The 18,203-nt window shown below is 39.4% G+C and overlaps 1 protein-coding gene and 1 pseudogene across 14 annotated transcripts in view; both read right to left on the reverse strand.

Moving 5' to 3' along the window:
* heph (polypyrimidine tract-binding protein 1 heph) overlaps positions 1–18,203 on the reverse strand; it is a 1,355,684-nt gene that overhangs the window by 418,232 nt on the left and 919,249 nt on the right. The window contains exon 1 of one of the 14 annotated variants that reach the window (XM_067137388.2): positions 14,967–14,989. The exons of the other annotated variants lie outside the window; for them this stretch is intronic. The gene's annotated coding sequence lies outside the window, so the exon portion shown is untranslated. Of the gene's footprint in view, positions 1–14,966; positions 14,990–18,203 lie in introns of those variants that run through there. 14 annotated transcript variants of the gene reach the window in all.
* On the reverse strand, positions 4,509–6,474 carry LOC137497082 (uncharacterized; annotated as a pseudogene).

Genomic DNA, 18,203 nt, shown 5'->3' on the forward strand with positions numbered 1-18,203 from the left:
GTGACTTTAAAGTAACTTAGAAGATTAGAGGTCGGTCCATGACATAGACGCAGGTCACATCGATTCAATTAAGGTTCCATGCCGTAGAACCACTGTGTGGCACACGCCGATTGGACGGCCTTAATTATACCCAGAGTCCAGAGTTCGTGTTACGAGGGCTGGACCATAACGAATCACTATGATGGTACATGTGGTCTCACATGGAAGCCGAATTTAAGGATTTCCAGACTTTCCTTTCTTAAATGATTAATAATTGAGACAATGGTTTCTAGTATGAATGCCCGTCAGACAGTTACGTTAAAGTCTCACACCAGTGTTCTGACGTTTATGTAAAAATGATTGTGGTGTCCAATGGACACAATTGACTTCTATGATACCGTTGACATATTAAATGCTTCAAAATTTTCCTGAATAAATAGGAATCTTTTAAACAGACCTTTCATTCCAGTAGATAGATTAGAATTACTGAACCCTACCTTTACCTCAGCAAGTGACGAAGAACCCGATACGACCCAAGAGACAGATCTCATGAGCTTTGCTGATAGGTAAGAAAGGTACGTATCGCTCATTATGGACCCAAAGGGTTCAATACATTATCATTATAGATGGTTATGCATGGCAGCGTTCAGTCTGCAAGCCTCTGAGAATTTACTAAACGTCGCCACAATCCTCGATTTGCAACTAGTGTTGTGGCCTCGTTTAGTTCTATACCTCTTATCTTTAAATCGTTAGAAACCGAGTCCAACCATCGTCGTCTTGGTCTCCCTCTACTTCTCTCACCCTCCATAGCAGAGCCCATTATTCTCCTAGGTAACCTATCCTAGTCCATTCGCCTCACATGACCCCACCACCGAAGCCGGTTTATGCGTACAGCTTCATCCATCGAGTTCATTCCTAAATTAGCCTTTATCTCTCATTCCGAGTGCCCTCCTGCTATTATTCCCACCTGTTTGTACCAGCAATCATTCTTGCTACTTTCATGTCTGTTACTTCTAACTAACTTATGAATAAGATATCCTGAGTCCACGCAGCTTTCGCTCCCGTAAAGCAAAGTTGGTCTGAAAACAGACCGATGTAAAGATAGTTTCGTCTGGGAGCTGACTTCCTTCTTACAGAATACTACTAATCGCAACTGCGAGCTCACTGCATTAGCTTTACTACACCTTGATTCAATCTCACTTACTATATTACCATCCTGGGATAACACACAACCTAAATACGTGAAATTATCGACCTGTTCTAGCTTTGCATCACCAATCAGACATTCAATTCTGTTCAATTTCTTACCTACTGACATCAATTTAGTCTTCGAGAGGCTAATTTTCATATCATACTCATTGCACCTATTTTCAAGTTCCAAGATATTAGACTGCAGGCTTTCGGCACAATCTGCCATTAAGACCAAGTCGTCAGCATAGGCTAAACTGCTTACTACATTTCCACCTAACTGAATCCCTCCCTGCTATTTTATACCTTTCAGTAGATGATCCATGTAAACTACGAACAGCAAAGGTGAACGATTTACAGCCTTGTCTAACCCCTGTAAGTACCCTGAACCAAGAACTATTTCTACCATCAATTCTCACTGAAGCCCAATTGCCAACATAAATGTCTTTGATTGATTTTAATAATCTACCTTTAATTCCATAGTCCCCCAGTATAGTGAACATCTTTTCCCTCGGTACCCTGTCATATGTTTTCTCTAGATCTACGAAACAAACAGAACTGCCTATTCCCCTCGTAGCATTTTTCAATTACCTGGCGCATACTGAAAATCTGATCATGACAGCCACTCTGTGGTCTGAAACCACACTGGTTTTCATGCAACTTCCTCTCAACGACTCATCGCACCCTCCCTCCCAAGATGCCAGTGAATACTTTGCCTGGTATACTAACCAATGAGATACCTCGATAGTTCTTGCAATCCTTCCCGTTCCCTTGCTTATAGATAGGTGCAATTACGGCTTTTGTCCAATATGAAAGTACCTTACCAACACTCCACGCTAATTTTACTACTCTATGAAGCCATTTCATCCCTGCCTTCCCACTATACTTCACCATTTAAGGTCTAATTTCATCTATTCCTGCTGCCTTATGACGCTGGAGTTTTTCACCATCCTTTCCATTTCCTCAAGCATAATTTCACCATCATTTTTCTCCTCCCCATGAGCTTGGCTGTTTGCAACAACAAGAGGATGATTTCCTTTTACATTGAGAAGATGTTCAAAATATTCTCTCCACCTCTCCAGTGATTCCCTGGGATCTATTATGAGTTCACCTGAATTACTCAAAACATTGTTCATTTCCCTTTTCCCTCCCTTCCTAATATTCCCAAGATTCTTTATTACTGTCCAGAAAGGTTTCCCTGCTGCTTGACCTAGCCTTCCCAGATTATTACCAAAATCTTCCCATGACTTCTTTTTGGATTCAACAACTATTTGTTTCGGTCTGTTTCTTTCATCTACATACAAAACCCTGTCTGCCTCGGCCCTTGTTTGGAGCTATTTCTGATAGACCTTCCTTTTACGTTTACAGGCTGCTCTCACTTCATCATTCCACCAAGATGTTCGCCTTTTCCCATCTTTACATACAGTTGTTCCTAGGCATTCCCTTGCTGTTTCTCTGCAGCATCCCTGTAAGCCACCCATTCACTTTCTATATCCCGAACCTGCTTACTGTCTACTGTTCCAAACTTCTCACTAATCATATCCATGTACTTCTGTCTAATTTCCTCGTCCTGGAGATTTTCTACCCTTATTTGTCTGCAGACAGATTTCACTTTATCTACCCTAGGCCTACAGATGCTTAGTTCACTACAGATCAGATAGTGGTCTGTATCATCGAAAAATCCGTGAAAGACTCGTACATTCCTAACAGATTTCCTGAATTCAAAGTCTGTTAAGATATAGTCTATTATGGCCTCCCATATGTAGCGGTAAATAGCCTTATGCTTGAAGAATGTATTAAAAACAGCTAAAGCCATACTAGCACAGAACCCCACCAAACGCTTCCCTTTCCCACTAGCTTCCATATCTTCCCCACATTTACCAATCACCCTTTCGTATCCTTCAGTTCTATTCCCAACTCTCGCATTGAAATCGCCCATTAGCACTATTCTGTCCTTGCTGTTGACCCTGACCACGATGTCACTCAATGCTTCATAAAACTTGTCAACTTCATCCTCATCTGCACTTTCACATGGTGAATACACGGACACAATTCTTGTCCTAATTCCTCCAACTGACAAATCTACCCACATCATTCGCTCATTTACGTGCCTAACAGAAACTATGTTGCGTGCAATGGTATTCCTGATAAAGAGCCCTCCCCAGACTCTGCCCTTCCCTTTCTAACAACCGTCAAGTACACTTTATAATCTCCTATCTCTTCCTCATTATCTCCCCTTACCCGAATATCACTTACTCCTAGCACATCCAGACGCATACTCTTTGCTGACTCAGCTAGTTCTACCTTCCTTCTTCCATAAGCCCCATTGATATTGATAGCTCCCCATCGAATTCTATTTCGTTCGCCATGCTGTTTCCAAGGAGTCCCTCGTCTGTCAAATGGGAATGGGACTCCATTACTCCCATAGGTCCGAGGCTTTAAATTATGGTTGTGCTTGAAGAGATAGTAAATCAACCTAAATTAAAATATACATTACAGGGAGCGTGCTAGTGAAACTCTTTCGACTGCAAGCGCTTGTAGCGGAAAGAACGGTCGTAATTTGCGGAAGGGATTACTATATGCTATTCCGTGTGGAATTCGCAAGTTGTTCAAGTTGTTACTCGTATTTGTTCGTTCTAAGCATACATTGCACAATATTATATATGGCTCCGGAAACTAATTTACAGTAAGTAAAGTGTAACATGAGCTGGATTTCAAAAAATCAAGTGGGATTCATTATACTTCAGACCTTTCACCTTGAAAAAGGACAGAAATCTTCAAATGAACAAACATATACAGTCTCGTATAAACTAAACTACGACCGTCGAAGCGTCCTTTTTACTCTGCGATGGGTAAGCTGCAGTATGGAAGGCGCGAGCATAGTTCTTGACCTTCCAAGTAGCCTGCACGTTTTCGACCTGGCAGCATCAGTCGCCAAACCGAACCTTAGCTGTTAACATGGTCAGACAGTTAACACTGTAACAGCGTATTTTCGTATGTAAGTAAAAGTTCTGGTTTCATCTCAATGGTCGTGTGAGCAGTTATAACTGTGGCTATTGTATTGTGCAGAAAATCCTGATGGTGTTTATGAAGTCCCTTATTATGATACGAAGATTGGTGTTTGGTGTGCGGTTAGTGCAAGACGGATAATTGGGCCGATATTTTCTGTTTCGAAACGACAGTAAATGCAGACAGGTACCAACACTAATTTTTCACGCTGGTCTTCCATCAATTAACGGAAGACAAAAATCGAGAGGGTGGTTTCAAAAAAAATTCAGCCCTTACCCATACAGCAGAAGAATTCCTCTTTACAATCTCAGAAGTGTTTGCAGACGGAGTGATCAGTGCTGGTCTCTTTTCCCCTCGTTCTCCAGATCTAAGTGTGTAATTTTTGCTTGTGAAGTAAACTGAAAGAAAAGTGTATGGAACAAATCTTCACACATTGGAGGAACTGAAAGAAAACATTAACAAATGAAATCAGACATTACAGCGGCAGAACTCCCTCGCGTCAGCCAGACCGTGGTTACCAGTTACAATGCCTGTATAACCCAGGAAGGATGACACATCCAACATCTTTTTAGAAGGTAAGATTTCATGTAAGATTGTTGTAGTGGTTTGAGTAATCAGTCCATAAACTGGTTTGATACAATTTCCATGCCACCTAATCCTGTGCTAACCTTTTCATTTCTACGTAACTATCTCATCCTACATCTCCTTGTCATATTCATACCTTGGTCTACCCTTACCGTTCCTACCCCCTACACTTCCTTCGAAAACCAACTGAACAGTCCCGAGTGTCTATCTCTTCTTCTCGTGAAATTTAGCCTAATCTATCTCCTCTCACCAATACGATTCAGTATCTCTTCATTTGTAATTCGATCTATCCATCTCACCTCCAGCATTCTTCTGTAACACCACATTTCAAAAGCTTCTATTCTCTTTCTTTCTGAGCTAGCTATCGTCCATGTTTCACTTCCATACAATGCCACACTCCAGATTAAAGTATTCAGAAACATCTTCCTAATTCCTATATCAATGTTCGAGATGAGCAAATTTCTTTTCTTAAGAAAGCTCTTACTTGCTTGTGCTAATCTGCATTTTATGGGCTCCTTACTTTTGGCATCGTTAGTTATCTTACCACCCAAGTAAGAACATTCATCTTTTTCCTGTAAGACTACATTTCCTAATCTAATATTACCTGCATCACCTGCCTTCGTTAGATTGCACTCCATTACTTTTGTTTTAGATTTATTTATTTTTACCTTGTAGGCCTACTCCTTACCCAAGACTTCGCCCACACCATTCAGCAAATTCTCGAGATCTTCTGCAGTCTCAGGTAAAATAATATCATCGTAAAATCTCAAGGTTTTGATTTCTTCTCCTTGGATTGTGATTCCCTCTTCAAATTCCTCATTGATTTCCTTTACTGCCTGTTCTATGTAAACATTGAAAAGGAGAGAGGACAAACTGCAGCCTTGCCTCACTCCTTTCTGGATTGCTGCTTCTTTTTTCAAAGCCCTCGATTCTTCTCACTGCAGACTGATTTTTAATACAGATGTAGATAATTCGTCATCCTCGGTATCTGATCCCGATCACCTTCAGAATCTCAAATAGCTCGGTCCAATCAAAATTATCGAATGCCTTTTCTAGATCTACGAACACCATCTATGTGGGCTTGTCCTTAATTCGATTCTGTAAGATCAGACGTAAAGTCAGGATTGCTTCACGTGTTCCTACATTTCTTCTGAAGCCAAACTGATCTTCTCCCAACTCAGCTTCAACTTGTCATTTCATTCTTCTGTAAATAATACGTGTTAAATTTTGCAGGCATGAGAAACTAAACTAACGGTGCGATAGTTTTCACACTTGGCAGCACCGGCTTTCTTGGGAATATGTACAACAACATTCTGCCGAAAATCGAATGGCACCTCTCCTGTCTCATACAACCTACACACTAAATGGAATAACCTTGCCCTGCTGGTTTCTCCTAAGGCAGTCGGTACTTCAGAGGGCATTTCATCAATTCCAGGTGCCTTGTTCCTATTTAGGTCTCTCACAGTTCTGAGAAACTGACCTCAAAATTGGGTCTCCCATTTCAGTATCAATAGCCTCTTCCTCCAGAACCAAATCATCCACGTCTTTACCTTGATACAACAGCCTGATATCTTCCTGCCATCTTTCTGGCTTGTCCTCTTTCCTTAGAAACGGTTTTCCATCCGAGCTCTTAACACTGATACAGCTAGATTTCTTCTCTCCATAGGTTTCCTTGATTTTCCTGTATGCAGCATCCACGTTTTCTAGGACCATACAACCTTCAACATCCTTGCACTTCCCCTTCAGCCATTCTTCCTTAGCTATCTTGCACTTCCTATCCACTTCATTCTTTAATCACCTGTATTCTTTTCCGCCCTCTTCATTTCTTGCATTATTGTATTTTCGCCGTTCATCAAACAGGTCTAGTACCCAGTGATAGTTATCTTTTCTTCCTTCGTAACATTTCTTCAGCAGCCCTACTGCCCTTATTATTCATGACTATCCATTCTTCCTCTATTGTGTTTCCTTCAGCCTTTTCGTTTAGTCCTTTTGCAACACGTTCCTTGAAACAATTCCTCACACTCTTTTCTTTCAACTTGTCTAGATCCCATCTCCTTGCATTGCTTGCTTTCTTCTATTTCTTCAACTTCAGATGGTGTTTCATGACCAACAAGTAGTGGTCTGAGTCCACGTCAGCTCTTGGGAAAATACACGTCTACAAGCAGGGCGGCCGCGCGCAACATAAGTTCGGCTGATTCAGATGCCGTAGCGCAGAGTACAAACACCGTGCCTTCGTTCCGAGGTGATACGAGAGAGCCTGTATTTGTCCCGAAAGAAAGTCCAGAGAAGGAATATCTGGCAAGTGTTTACGGGAAACTAGTGCCAATCAGCGATCTGATTCTGTAGAAATTCAATTAATATTTATTATTTTTATAGTTTTATATAAAGATATTGCATCATGTTTAATCGACAAAAGTGTATATGATTGTTAATTAGGTTCATAATAATATTATGCTTTAAGCATACATCATATAATTTCAGATAATTTTCATATGAATTATGACAAATGCCACAAAGGTGAATGTGGATCGAAAGCAGGCCTATCGGAACGTTGTAAACATAATGTTGCATTGTGCTCTTTCATTAACAGTGAAAGAGATTCCTCAGAAACAACCGTTCTACAACAATGCAAAAAATCCAATAAGTTTCTCCTACAATCTTATATATATATAAAGCCACAAGGCTAACTGACTGACTGACTCACTCACTCGTTCACTCACTGACATTAATGTTTGCCCACTTCCAGGTGAGCTAGGAACTTAAAATTCGGCAGTCTGATAGCTTTTAGGCTGCAACCCAAGGAAAAATTGCAAAAAGTTCAAATTTTTCATATTTAGCTCCCCCACCGAATGAAAATATCGAACCCAAATTTCGTGCTACACCCTTCCGCCCAATCAAATTATCGGACTCAAAATTCGTGTTAGAACCTTCCAGCCTGCAATGTAATACCTATTAGGCTATTAGGAATAATTCCAAGAAAGTCAAATATTTCATATTTAGCCCCCACCCCCACCCCCCAACGAATCAAAATATCGGATTCAAATTTCGGGTTACATCCTTCCAGATGAGCTACGAACTTGAAATTCGGAAATCTGATAGCTATTAGGCTGAAACCCAAGGAAAATTTCCAAAACGTTGAAGTTTTTCATATTTAGGCCCCCTTCCGACAAGTCAAATATCGGATTGAAATTTCGTGTTAGACCCTTCCAGATGAGCTAGGAACTTGAAATTCGGCAATCCGATACCTATTAGGCTGTAACCCGAAGGAAAATTCGTTAAAGATTAAATTCATATTTAGCCCCCCACCGAATCAAAATATCGGACTCAAATTTCGGGTTAGACCCTTTCAGATGAGCTAGGAATTTGAAATTCGGAAATCTGATAGCTATTAGGCCGCAACACAAGGAAAAATTTCAAATTTTTCATATTTAGCCCCCTCCTCGCCCAATCATAATCCTCTGCCCCCTCTCCCCAAGCAATATGGCGGACGCCATAATGCAGTGCCGTATAAAATTAAAATTTGGCAATGCTCTCGCTCCAAGCCTGTAACCGACGTAGAAATTGCAACAAGTTCAAGTTTTTAATATCTTACCCACTAAAAAAAATCGAATTATGAAGCCAAATTTAATTACTGTGCAGACTTTCGTTTCGAGCAATCTTGTGGCTGAACGGCAAATGCTATCAATAAAGGGATTGAATTTTCTTGCTTAAAATGATGAGTTCTTCAACTTTGGTCCTATGACGTTTTATCGTATCTCGATCCCTTCTACTTTGGATTGAGCTTCTTTTCCCCGGTTTTGGTCAATTTCCATATATTATTTTACTGATTAACACACTCATGAAACAGATAGATGCACTAAGTTCAGCACGCTCCATGGCACGACCATTGGCCATGTGTAGACCGACTTTCATTATTCTACTGCTTTGAATGTATGGGAAACTGAAGGAATATGTAGAAACACTAACCTAATTTCAGCATAATGTATGCTAATTAATCAATTGATGGTGAAGACGGTGGAGATACGGCAAAACCTCAAATAACCAAAATTGTAAGTCGTTGCATTGTCGTCCAGCGTGCCTACTTTCAAGACTGTAGCTGTCTGCTAAGTTGGCAAAATCACTTTTCAACTTGTTTAAAGCGGACGAAATTTGACATGAATCGAAACGTTCACCTCTTTCTTTGGTATAAGTAGACAAGATACGTGAAAATGCCTAAGACAGTAATGTAGACGACTAAAGGGGTCGTCTGATGGAGCAATCCGTACTTTGATACGACGACCCATTTTGCCGCAGTAAATTTCCAAATCAAAGTGTGCACTATTTAGCGTGCACATTGCCTGGCTCTATATTATATATATATATAAAACCGTTTGGCTCACTGGCTGACATAAATGTTTACCCACTTCGGCATGAGCTAGAAACTTGAAATATTGGCAATATGATAGCTACTAGGCTGTATTGTGGAAAAGTTCCAAATGTTGATTTTTTGTTATTTTTACTTCCCTTCCCTTAAAATAAATTGTAGACGATATGTTGCAGTGCGCCAGAAAGTTACAATTTGTCGCAGTTACAATATTGGCTTGCAACCAACGGAGAAACTCGAAAGAGCTGCATTGTTTAACGTTTTTATCTCCAGAAAATATCGAAATCTGGAAGCAATTTTCATTATGGTGCTAACTAACGTTTCGAGGATTTTGGTGACTAAACTGTAAGTCCTACCGCCAAATGGACAAGACGTTCGGATCCCATCAAGAAGAGATCTACAACTTGTGACCAGGGAATTTTAGTCGTATCTTGATCCCTTATGCCTTAGATAGAACTGCATTTTTCAGATTTAACGTCAATTTTGTACATTTTTCGTAATTAAATTTACTGTTTTAAACACTTATAAGACCGGCAGATTCATGAAATTTATCAGGCTCACTGGAACGTTCGTGGGTCACAGGTGAGCAAAATGCATGATTCTGGCACCCTGCAAAAATGGAAAAACGAAAGTAAAACATAAACACTGTAAAGTTTCTAAACCAATCTACCGTGAAAACGATGCAGATACGACAAAACATCAAATAACGGAAATATAGAGCTTTTCGACCACGATAAACCTACCAAGTTTCAAGACTATAGCTGCCCGTTACATTAGGAAAATAATCTCTTATCTTGTGAGAATCGTACGTAATTTTCACTACGTCGAAACGTTTAACGCTATCTTTACTATAAATCGTGAATATACGGTACAAGAAAATATTAGAGGACCAAACATGTACGCGAATAAATGGGCCGTTTGGTGGCGCAATCCGTTTTTCGTAACGAAGTACCGGTTCGTCACAGTAACTTTCCATGTGACCACGTGTAATGTAGAGGAATTGGGGATTTGGAGGCGGAGCCTCCAATGATCGAATGCGAGTCTATATTCTAAAGGCGAAACCGTCAGAGAAATGTTTCTCGATAAAACACTGAAACGTGTTACTTCCTCCACAGGAAATTTAAAAAACCTCATTCTTATAAAGTTTTTTCGGAAATGATAAGACAGTTATTGTGCTTTTCGTCACATACTAAAAAGAAGAATGTGAAAGTGAAACGCCTGCAATTTCAAGTTCAATTGTGGAAAAGTGGAGAAGTGGAGCAGATGAGCGGAACGAAAATAATTTTGTTAATTGTTGTGTGTATGTTTAGTCCTCAGCCCGAAGGCTGGTTGGATCCTCAACAGTTCCGCCATCAGCTGTCATAAATGGCCTAGGCATCACTGAAGAGGTGTACTAGGGAAATGAGGAGTGAGGTAGTTTCCCATTGCTTTCCTCACTGAGCCAGAAGTTGCTATTACATATCAGTCTGCCAAGCCCACCGAAATGCATGCACCAACTGACCCTATGAGCAACATTTTCACACCATTCATAGCAGGGACTGGTGCATAAGGAATGGCATTACTAGCATCACTCATACCTCAGTCACTTTCATCTTGTCAAAGCCAAGGATAAAGCTGAGACAGATCAATGAAAGTAACAACATTGCTCTAGCCCATACCAGAAGACATAGTGCACTGTAAACACTACGTCGTGCCAGCAAAGGCATTGTTAATTGTTATCGTACAGTTATTGTGAGTGTACTTATAAAATGTATAGATGCTATTCGGTGGTTAATTCGTCTAATTTGGAACTTCGAATAACACAATTTTCGAAATTATGCAGTATGAGGGTGTACAAAAATTTTATACTGCCAACAAGGTAAAAGTGACAGCAAACCAGGAATGTGATATTGTATTTCAGTCAAGGAAACAGTCAGCGTGCCTACTATAGTTTCATGAGAGGAAAAAAAGGAATATCTGCCAGTCAGGAAGCTTATAAAATTAAAACTTTGCGAGATGGTGATTACGACCATCTGGTAAGACTATTCCTTCAAAATAAACATATCAGTTCTCCTGCTGTTAGGTATGGCAGGACTAACGATCATGTAATGGTGATCAGTATTGCTTGTTATCAATAAATGTTCCGTAATTCTTCCAAGGGTGTGCATTAAAGAACAACCGTGGTTATGCTGCAGCCCAAATTCAGACAGTATACTTGCATTACTTGTTATCAAGTGATCGAGGACGTTCCTGCACTGCTGACATTCTCTTCTATGTCGTATTTCCTATGTCTGGTCTTCTCGTGTACCTCATCGTATCATTATCTACTGCATCCTGCAACTTGTTTGATTACAGGCCTGGTGAAATCTTGGTGTATATATCCTGGGCTATCAAGCTCTCTCGTAGGTGTGACATCAGTGAAATGTCGACTACAAATTCAAGAATATTCTGTTGGAGCCCACAGTTTACAGTCAATTACGACCTTCTTCAAAGCGATAATCCAAGCTTTTCGTCTATCTGCATACTGGTTTTCGTTCGGAAACGAAAAGAATTTCGTTCCAAGAGAACACTTTTGTATGTAAAATCATACTCCACGACACAACAATTAGTGTTACTTTAACTAGAACCACGATCACTAACTTCAGACATTTCAACTAAAATATTCGTCCTCGAATACTGTGAAGTGGAAGCATGCACATTACCCACGACTCTCGGAAGATGATGCACGGCATTGGCTGCCAGAGCGCAACACTTGCAATGCGCACTGTCCCTATACACTAAGTCTGAAAAATAAAGCATTATTAAATAATATTTTTACTCTATAACATTTTTAAAATAGCAGGGATTAAAAATAGTTCAATAAAAGCTTTCTGACTGAGAAACACAAGTTTGAGTATTATCAGCCCTTTGTGTACACCAGCTCCCACATCACCAGAAAAATCTTAGGGACTGCTTTACTTAATTTCAGTACAGTTACCAGTACAGTATTTGGGACGGTGAAAGATAAAAGCGTTGAAAATGCATACTGCCGTGCAAACAAAGCGATCAGTTAAATTTAGTGGAACGATAGGCGGGAATTTGGAAAGCACTCTTCGAAAACCTATTATCTCTGCTATGAACTGACTCCGTAGGATTTAAATACAGTATAATAGGAGAGTGGCGTCTTAGTTTTTAGAATTTTGTGTGTAGCAACAGTCATTGGGATCTCGCAGCGATCGTGACGTTTCAACTATTGCAACTGGATGTTATTCTCATCACGCCTGGAATGAACATTTCGGTAAAAATCTAGGTCTCAGTTCTACACAAAAATGTAATTTGCACATACGAAAGGGAGCGAGTACTTTAAAAGTCCTAGGTGAATCAAATATAAACCAAAATTATTCTTTACAATTTTGTTGAATCAACCAACAAATACACAACAAGCACATCGATGGCATTACAAGAAAGAAAAAGAAATCCATCAGGTTAATCTCTTAAACACCGAGTATTCATGGCCACGAGGAGCCAATTATACTCGTCAATATAATCAGTACTGTAAGTTGATTTCTCAACATTACTTTCTGATTATAATGAAGAGTAACAGTGTATCAACCTTCTGCTTATGAAACAAAAAGTGTATTTGTAAACCGATTTCTAACATCGGGATAGTGCATTTGAGGTACGTATGACCTTCCAGCCGATGTATACGTATGCCTATATTCGTATAGAGCCTTCTCTGATTGGATTTTCTGGATATTCGCTTTAAAAGACATGGCTATTTAGTGAAAGAAAAATGCCACGCCTTGTTTCCTAAAACATTAATTTCAGTCTTCAAGGTAAAGTCCAAAGGATCTCATTCACACTGACAGGGGGAAAAAACCGCGAAGTCGGAGCAAGTAAGCCAATCCATATGACAAGTGTCACGCAAAATATTATTTTATAGGCACGAAAATGAATTTCAAATAAACATATCTGTGAAATGAAACGCTATTGCACTTATGAACCTCTCTGTGCAGGTATAAGCCGCACAAGAGAGTGGCATTTTCCGTAAGAAAAGAATATAATACTTCAGTTTATCGGGAAGCCCCAGTAGCGACAGTGTCACACAATCCAGCTTTTGCCAACCAGCGCGCTCGCTCAACTTCTGAGACTGCAGCGTCACTGCGACCTCTAGTGGATATTTTACTTACTCTATAATGCAGCTGGAGCGCTGGCCTCCTAAGTCACTGGCTGGAAGCTCTATACCGCAAATGACCGTATTTCCAGTTTCATTTATATCGTTTTGCTGTTGTAAGTGTTGGTAATGTGTTCGCAATGAGGTGTTTGTTGGCTTGTTATTGAGAGTTGATAGTTATGCGCTAGTACCTAAGTTCATTTATTGTTGTGTAGTATGGTGATTTGCTTTTTTAAATTGTATTTACAAATCTTGGAATATGTGATATTGTTGTGCGCCTTTTTGTACTTCGAACAGAAATTTTCTGCAAACAAGACCAAAATGTGTAATGAGTGGCTGAAAGTGATTTCTCGCCGTAACTTCGTCCTCATTAAGAATTCTAATTTATGCACTAATTCTTTTTTTATTGTGTAGTGTAGTCATTTGTCTTTTTAACTATGTTTGGAAATATCGGAACATGTATTGCTGTGTGCCTTTTTGTACTTTAAAAAAAAAAGCAAAGCGACACTTGTCATTTCACGAATTAACTGCAGACCAGGACAAAACTAAGGAGTGGCTCAAAGCAATTTCTCGCGAGAAATTTGTTCCTAACACTAAAAATAATCTGATGAATTCTGATATTGTTGAGATTTACTTACAAATTCATTTTCAAATGTCAGTTTCACCGTAGAACTAGCTAAGTGAAGATATGCCTGAAAGAGAAATTACATTATACAAGCACAAGGATAACTGAAACAAGTATATTTGTATTATAGCTTCCTAGAACCACCATTGAAATAGCACTTTTATCTTTCTCGCGTCTATTTTCGGGTATTTATTGCCCCTAAATTTCCTTTCATTGAATAATCCTTTAGATGGAGTCATCTGTCACATGACAGCAACACAACACATTTTCTCCAAGAAAATCTGAAATTTAAAATTTAAACACTGACATGCAGGAACCATTATTGTTATGACAGTAAGGCCGACGTATGAAGCTAAGTGTTACCCGTGCAATGTACAGTTTGTCAAGTATTTACTCAAAATACTTTTCTTTCGCTTAATTTTTATTGAAAATTCTAGTTCAAGGTATGAACAAAATGTAATCTGAAACTATATCTATTTAAATTAAAATTTAAACATGTTTGAGTCAAAATATTTTTGTTATCCATACCCTGAATAAAGTAGAAAAAATAAGACATGTTTTGACCACGCCCCCTTCCTGACAGCAACACCAATTTGAAAACTCTAATTGAACAATGACTTAATATCAAGATTAACATCAGAAGACAAAAGTATTATGGTAAGTTCTGCACAGCAATATCATATGTTCCAAGATTTGAAAATATAATTTTAAAAATCAAATCACCACACTACACAATAAAAAATAAATCAATTAGCGCATAACTATCAACTTTCAATAACAAGCCAACGAACACCTCACTGCGAATACATTACAAACATTTACAACAGCAAAACAATATCAATAAAACTGGAAACGCGGTAATTGTGGTATAGGGCTTTCTCACAATGACTTAGGAGACCAGCGCTCCAGCGGTATTATGGGGAATCTCTCCAATTATAACTTTATGCTGGGGTTCACAAGCGATTGTCAAGGCCGGTATAAGGAGCGCAGCGAAAGATTCAGTCGGCCGTGGTTCAAGGAACGGAGCTCTCTCGTTGCCCACCTATGATGTATTCACACCGCGACTCGATACTTGGGAAACATACCTTTTTGACACGTCACAGATTCATTGTCCCTCCATTAGACTGCAACACACTTACCTGGAACAAAAACAAACAAAAAATTACTGAGCAACAATCTAAAAATGAAACAGCACATATAACTCACAAAGAAAAATCATATCAAATCAAAACCAACACTGATGCAACACGACAACATGTCACTGCAATTCGTCCCAATATTTGGAATAGGATATGAACAAAACCACGCAACCGACGCGTTTACAACATTCCTTATAATGAAATATTCAGCACCTCAATCAATAAACCCTACAACCAATGCCTATTGCTCACGGTAAAATGTTTCGTAAAATTTGTTGTAGGCTACAATTTTATAAAAATTTGGTGAAAACGAGTTGTGTGCTCACGGTAAAATGATTTTATAAAATCCGTGGAAACATCAGGATGGCCATCTATGAACTTACTTTTGAACTAAGATGTGTATGTGCTGCTATCTATCGACAAACTTTTAAACCAAGAATCAGCTGTTCAACTTACAATGTGTTTGAGAGTATGGCTCCAACAAACAAAACAAAACTTGCTGCTTTAGCTGCAATTATATGTTATACAGTGGTAAAAAGGAGGAAAAGAAATGCCAGGAAATGCTGGACTCGGGATTGGATCAAAAGAAGAGAAGAAGATAGAGGATTGCTGTCCTTGGTCGAAAATTAATTTGTTGCGATTGTGTTTTTTGCCTCTCTTCTTGCATTTCTGCTGTGGTAAAGTGGCGTTTTAACTTCGTACAAACAAGGATATTTCTGGTATTCGTTAGTAAAACACTAACAGCTTCCTTAGTCCACCACCCGGATCCTGCCATTTTAGAAATAAGTGTTCGTTTACAATAGAGCTTCGCAATCTTCTCACAACGTAGCGCCAGCATCATCGTGATGTCGGCTTCGCTGATTGGTTCGTTTCGTAAAATTAATTTTACGGAATATAACATGTCCTATTTTATGAAAAGTTTTATCAAAGGTTTTATAAAACTTGAATTTGACCGTGAGCAACAGAAATTTCATAAAATTAAATTATTGTACAATAAATAGAAAATTTTACCGTGAGCAACAAGCATAACAGTGAAAAAATATAATAACTAAGATCAAGACTCAACTTGCAAAGTGACATTTCAGAAAGGCCGACAAAATCTACCACGTACAGTACCTAATAAACACCTCACATGGGGTTCCGCTCCATGGCTAAATAGTTAGCGTGCTGGTCTTTGGTCACAGGGGTCGCGGGTTCGATTCCCGGCAGGGTCGGGAATTTTAACCATCATTGGTTAATTTCGCTGCCACGTGGGCAGGGTGTATGTGTCGTCTTCATCATTTCATCCTCATCACGACGCGCAGGTCGCCTGCGTGTGTCAAACCAAAAGACCTGCACGTGGCGAGCCGAACATGAGCTCGGACACTACCGGCACTAAAGCCGGCTTTACATTTACGAGTAACTCTTATACGAGTAGGCTACTCGGACTGACTCGGATAAGAAATCGTAAATGTAAACGATGACTCGTACGTACTCGTAGCTCGTATACGAATAGCAATCAAAGTAGAGAGGCTTCCGACTTGCATCCGAGTTAGACTGTTTTAAAAATGGCGGAGACTAAATACTGCAGGATGTCTCGTGAAAATCTGGAGGAGTTCATTAATTTATACTACAGAGCAGAGTGCCTGTGGAATGTTAAGTGTTCTCAATATCGGGACATCAATGCGAGAAATAAGGCCTATGAAGTTAAACATAACTACGGATCTAGTTAAAAAGAAAATCAACAACTTTTGGAATGAAGAAGGAAATAGTTGAGGCTGATATACGCGTCAAGAATTCTAATGATTTGAAGCTATCTCCAGTAGCTAAAAATTTGAGTCACTGCCAGTTGCAGCTGAAAATTGATACCACTTCTCATCTGAATGTTTTCTTCGGGGATATGAGGGGCAACATAGAAAAAAATAATTACTAATAATATGCCAGTATTTAGCATATCGATACCGGTACCTATAAAAGTCATTTCGTCCACTTACCAAAAGGTACAACATTTCAAATGTACTAAAATCCATCCTTAAGAAGTCTCTATAACCATCTCCTCCCTCGTTTAATAAATCAACTAGTAAATGTTCCTGTATTCCAAAAACGGGTCTTTTCTTCAAGGAATCTTTAACCCAAAAGCTCCTGACTTTTTTCGCTTCATTCTGTTGTCTTGTTTTAAAACACAACAGCAAGATACCAGCCATAACAAGACCTTTTCATCTGCTTGGAGCCATATTGGACACTGTACTCTTATACGAGTAAGCATCATAAATGTAAACGCGTTTCCTACTCGTATACGAGTTACTCGTAAATGTAAAGCCGGCTTAAAAGCCATACGCCACTTCATTCTCACCTCACATAGACTGGGGTGCAGGCTTTCACTACCCCAATTCTTGAAGATGATGATGCAAAAGAACCTATTCACATTCTTCACCACACGCCTAGAATCTCACAATGTCACTACTTCATATAAGGCAAATCAATGGTGAACAAGCTCCAGAAAAATATACACACACTACATTTACGTCGGGAACATCAGCCAGTCACTAATCACTACAACCTCAACAACAAGATACAACACCCCTTTGCGACACCGACGAAGCGATAAAATAAATGAGTGTATGTTAAATGGGGTAACCCCTAGGGGGCCCTTGACGTGAGAATGCGGGCTGATTACTACAGGTCTCTTAGCTGAGTATATGATATTGCATTCACTTATTGTGCTAGGCTTTTAATTTTAATTTTTTTCTATCGACCTCACCTGGTCAACGTTTGTTCTCTTCTGGCCCAGCAAGTAGTAAATTTGAGAGGCTTCGGATATATCTTACTTTCATGCTATTCAAGGTCCCTCCTTTTCTTTCGCAGATTCCTTCACCCTTCGGGCGATAGGACCTCTAGTGTTAGGCATGGTTACCCAAACAATCACCAATACGGGATACGATTATATTTTAGCTCGTATTGTAGCTTTCAATTAAATGTACGCTAAAATCTATTAAATTAAAATATTCTGGTTAGGCCAAACGGGACCTAAAATAGCATGGACTCCATGATATTATAAATGATCTCTGCTGATGTGGATGATAACAAGACGAACAATGCAGACGAATTTAATGAATATAAGTTTCCGAACCTCACACGATTACCCCACCCCAGGTTCAAAAGAAAATGCGACCCAAAGTACTTCCAGCTACCGAAAGCAGATTA

The sequence above is a fragment of the Anabrus simplex genome, chromosome 1 (genome assembly GCF_040414725.1).
Source record: "Anabrus simplex isolate iqAnaSimp1 chromosome 1, ASM4041472v1, whole genome shotgun sequence".
NCBI classification, from domain to species: domain Eukaryota; kingdom Metazoa; phylum Arthropoda; class Insecta; order Orthoptera; family Tettigoniidae; genus Anabrus; species Anabrus simplex.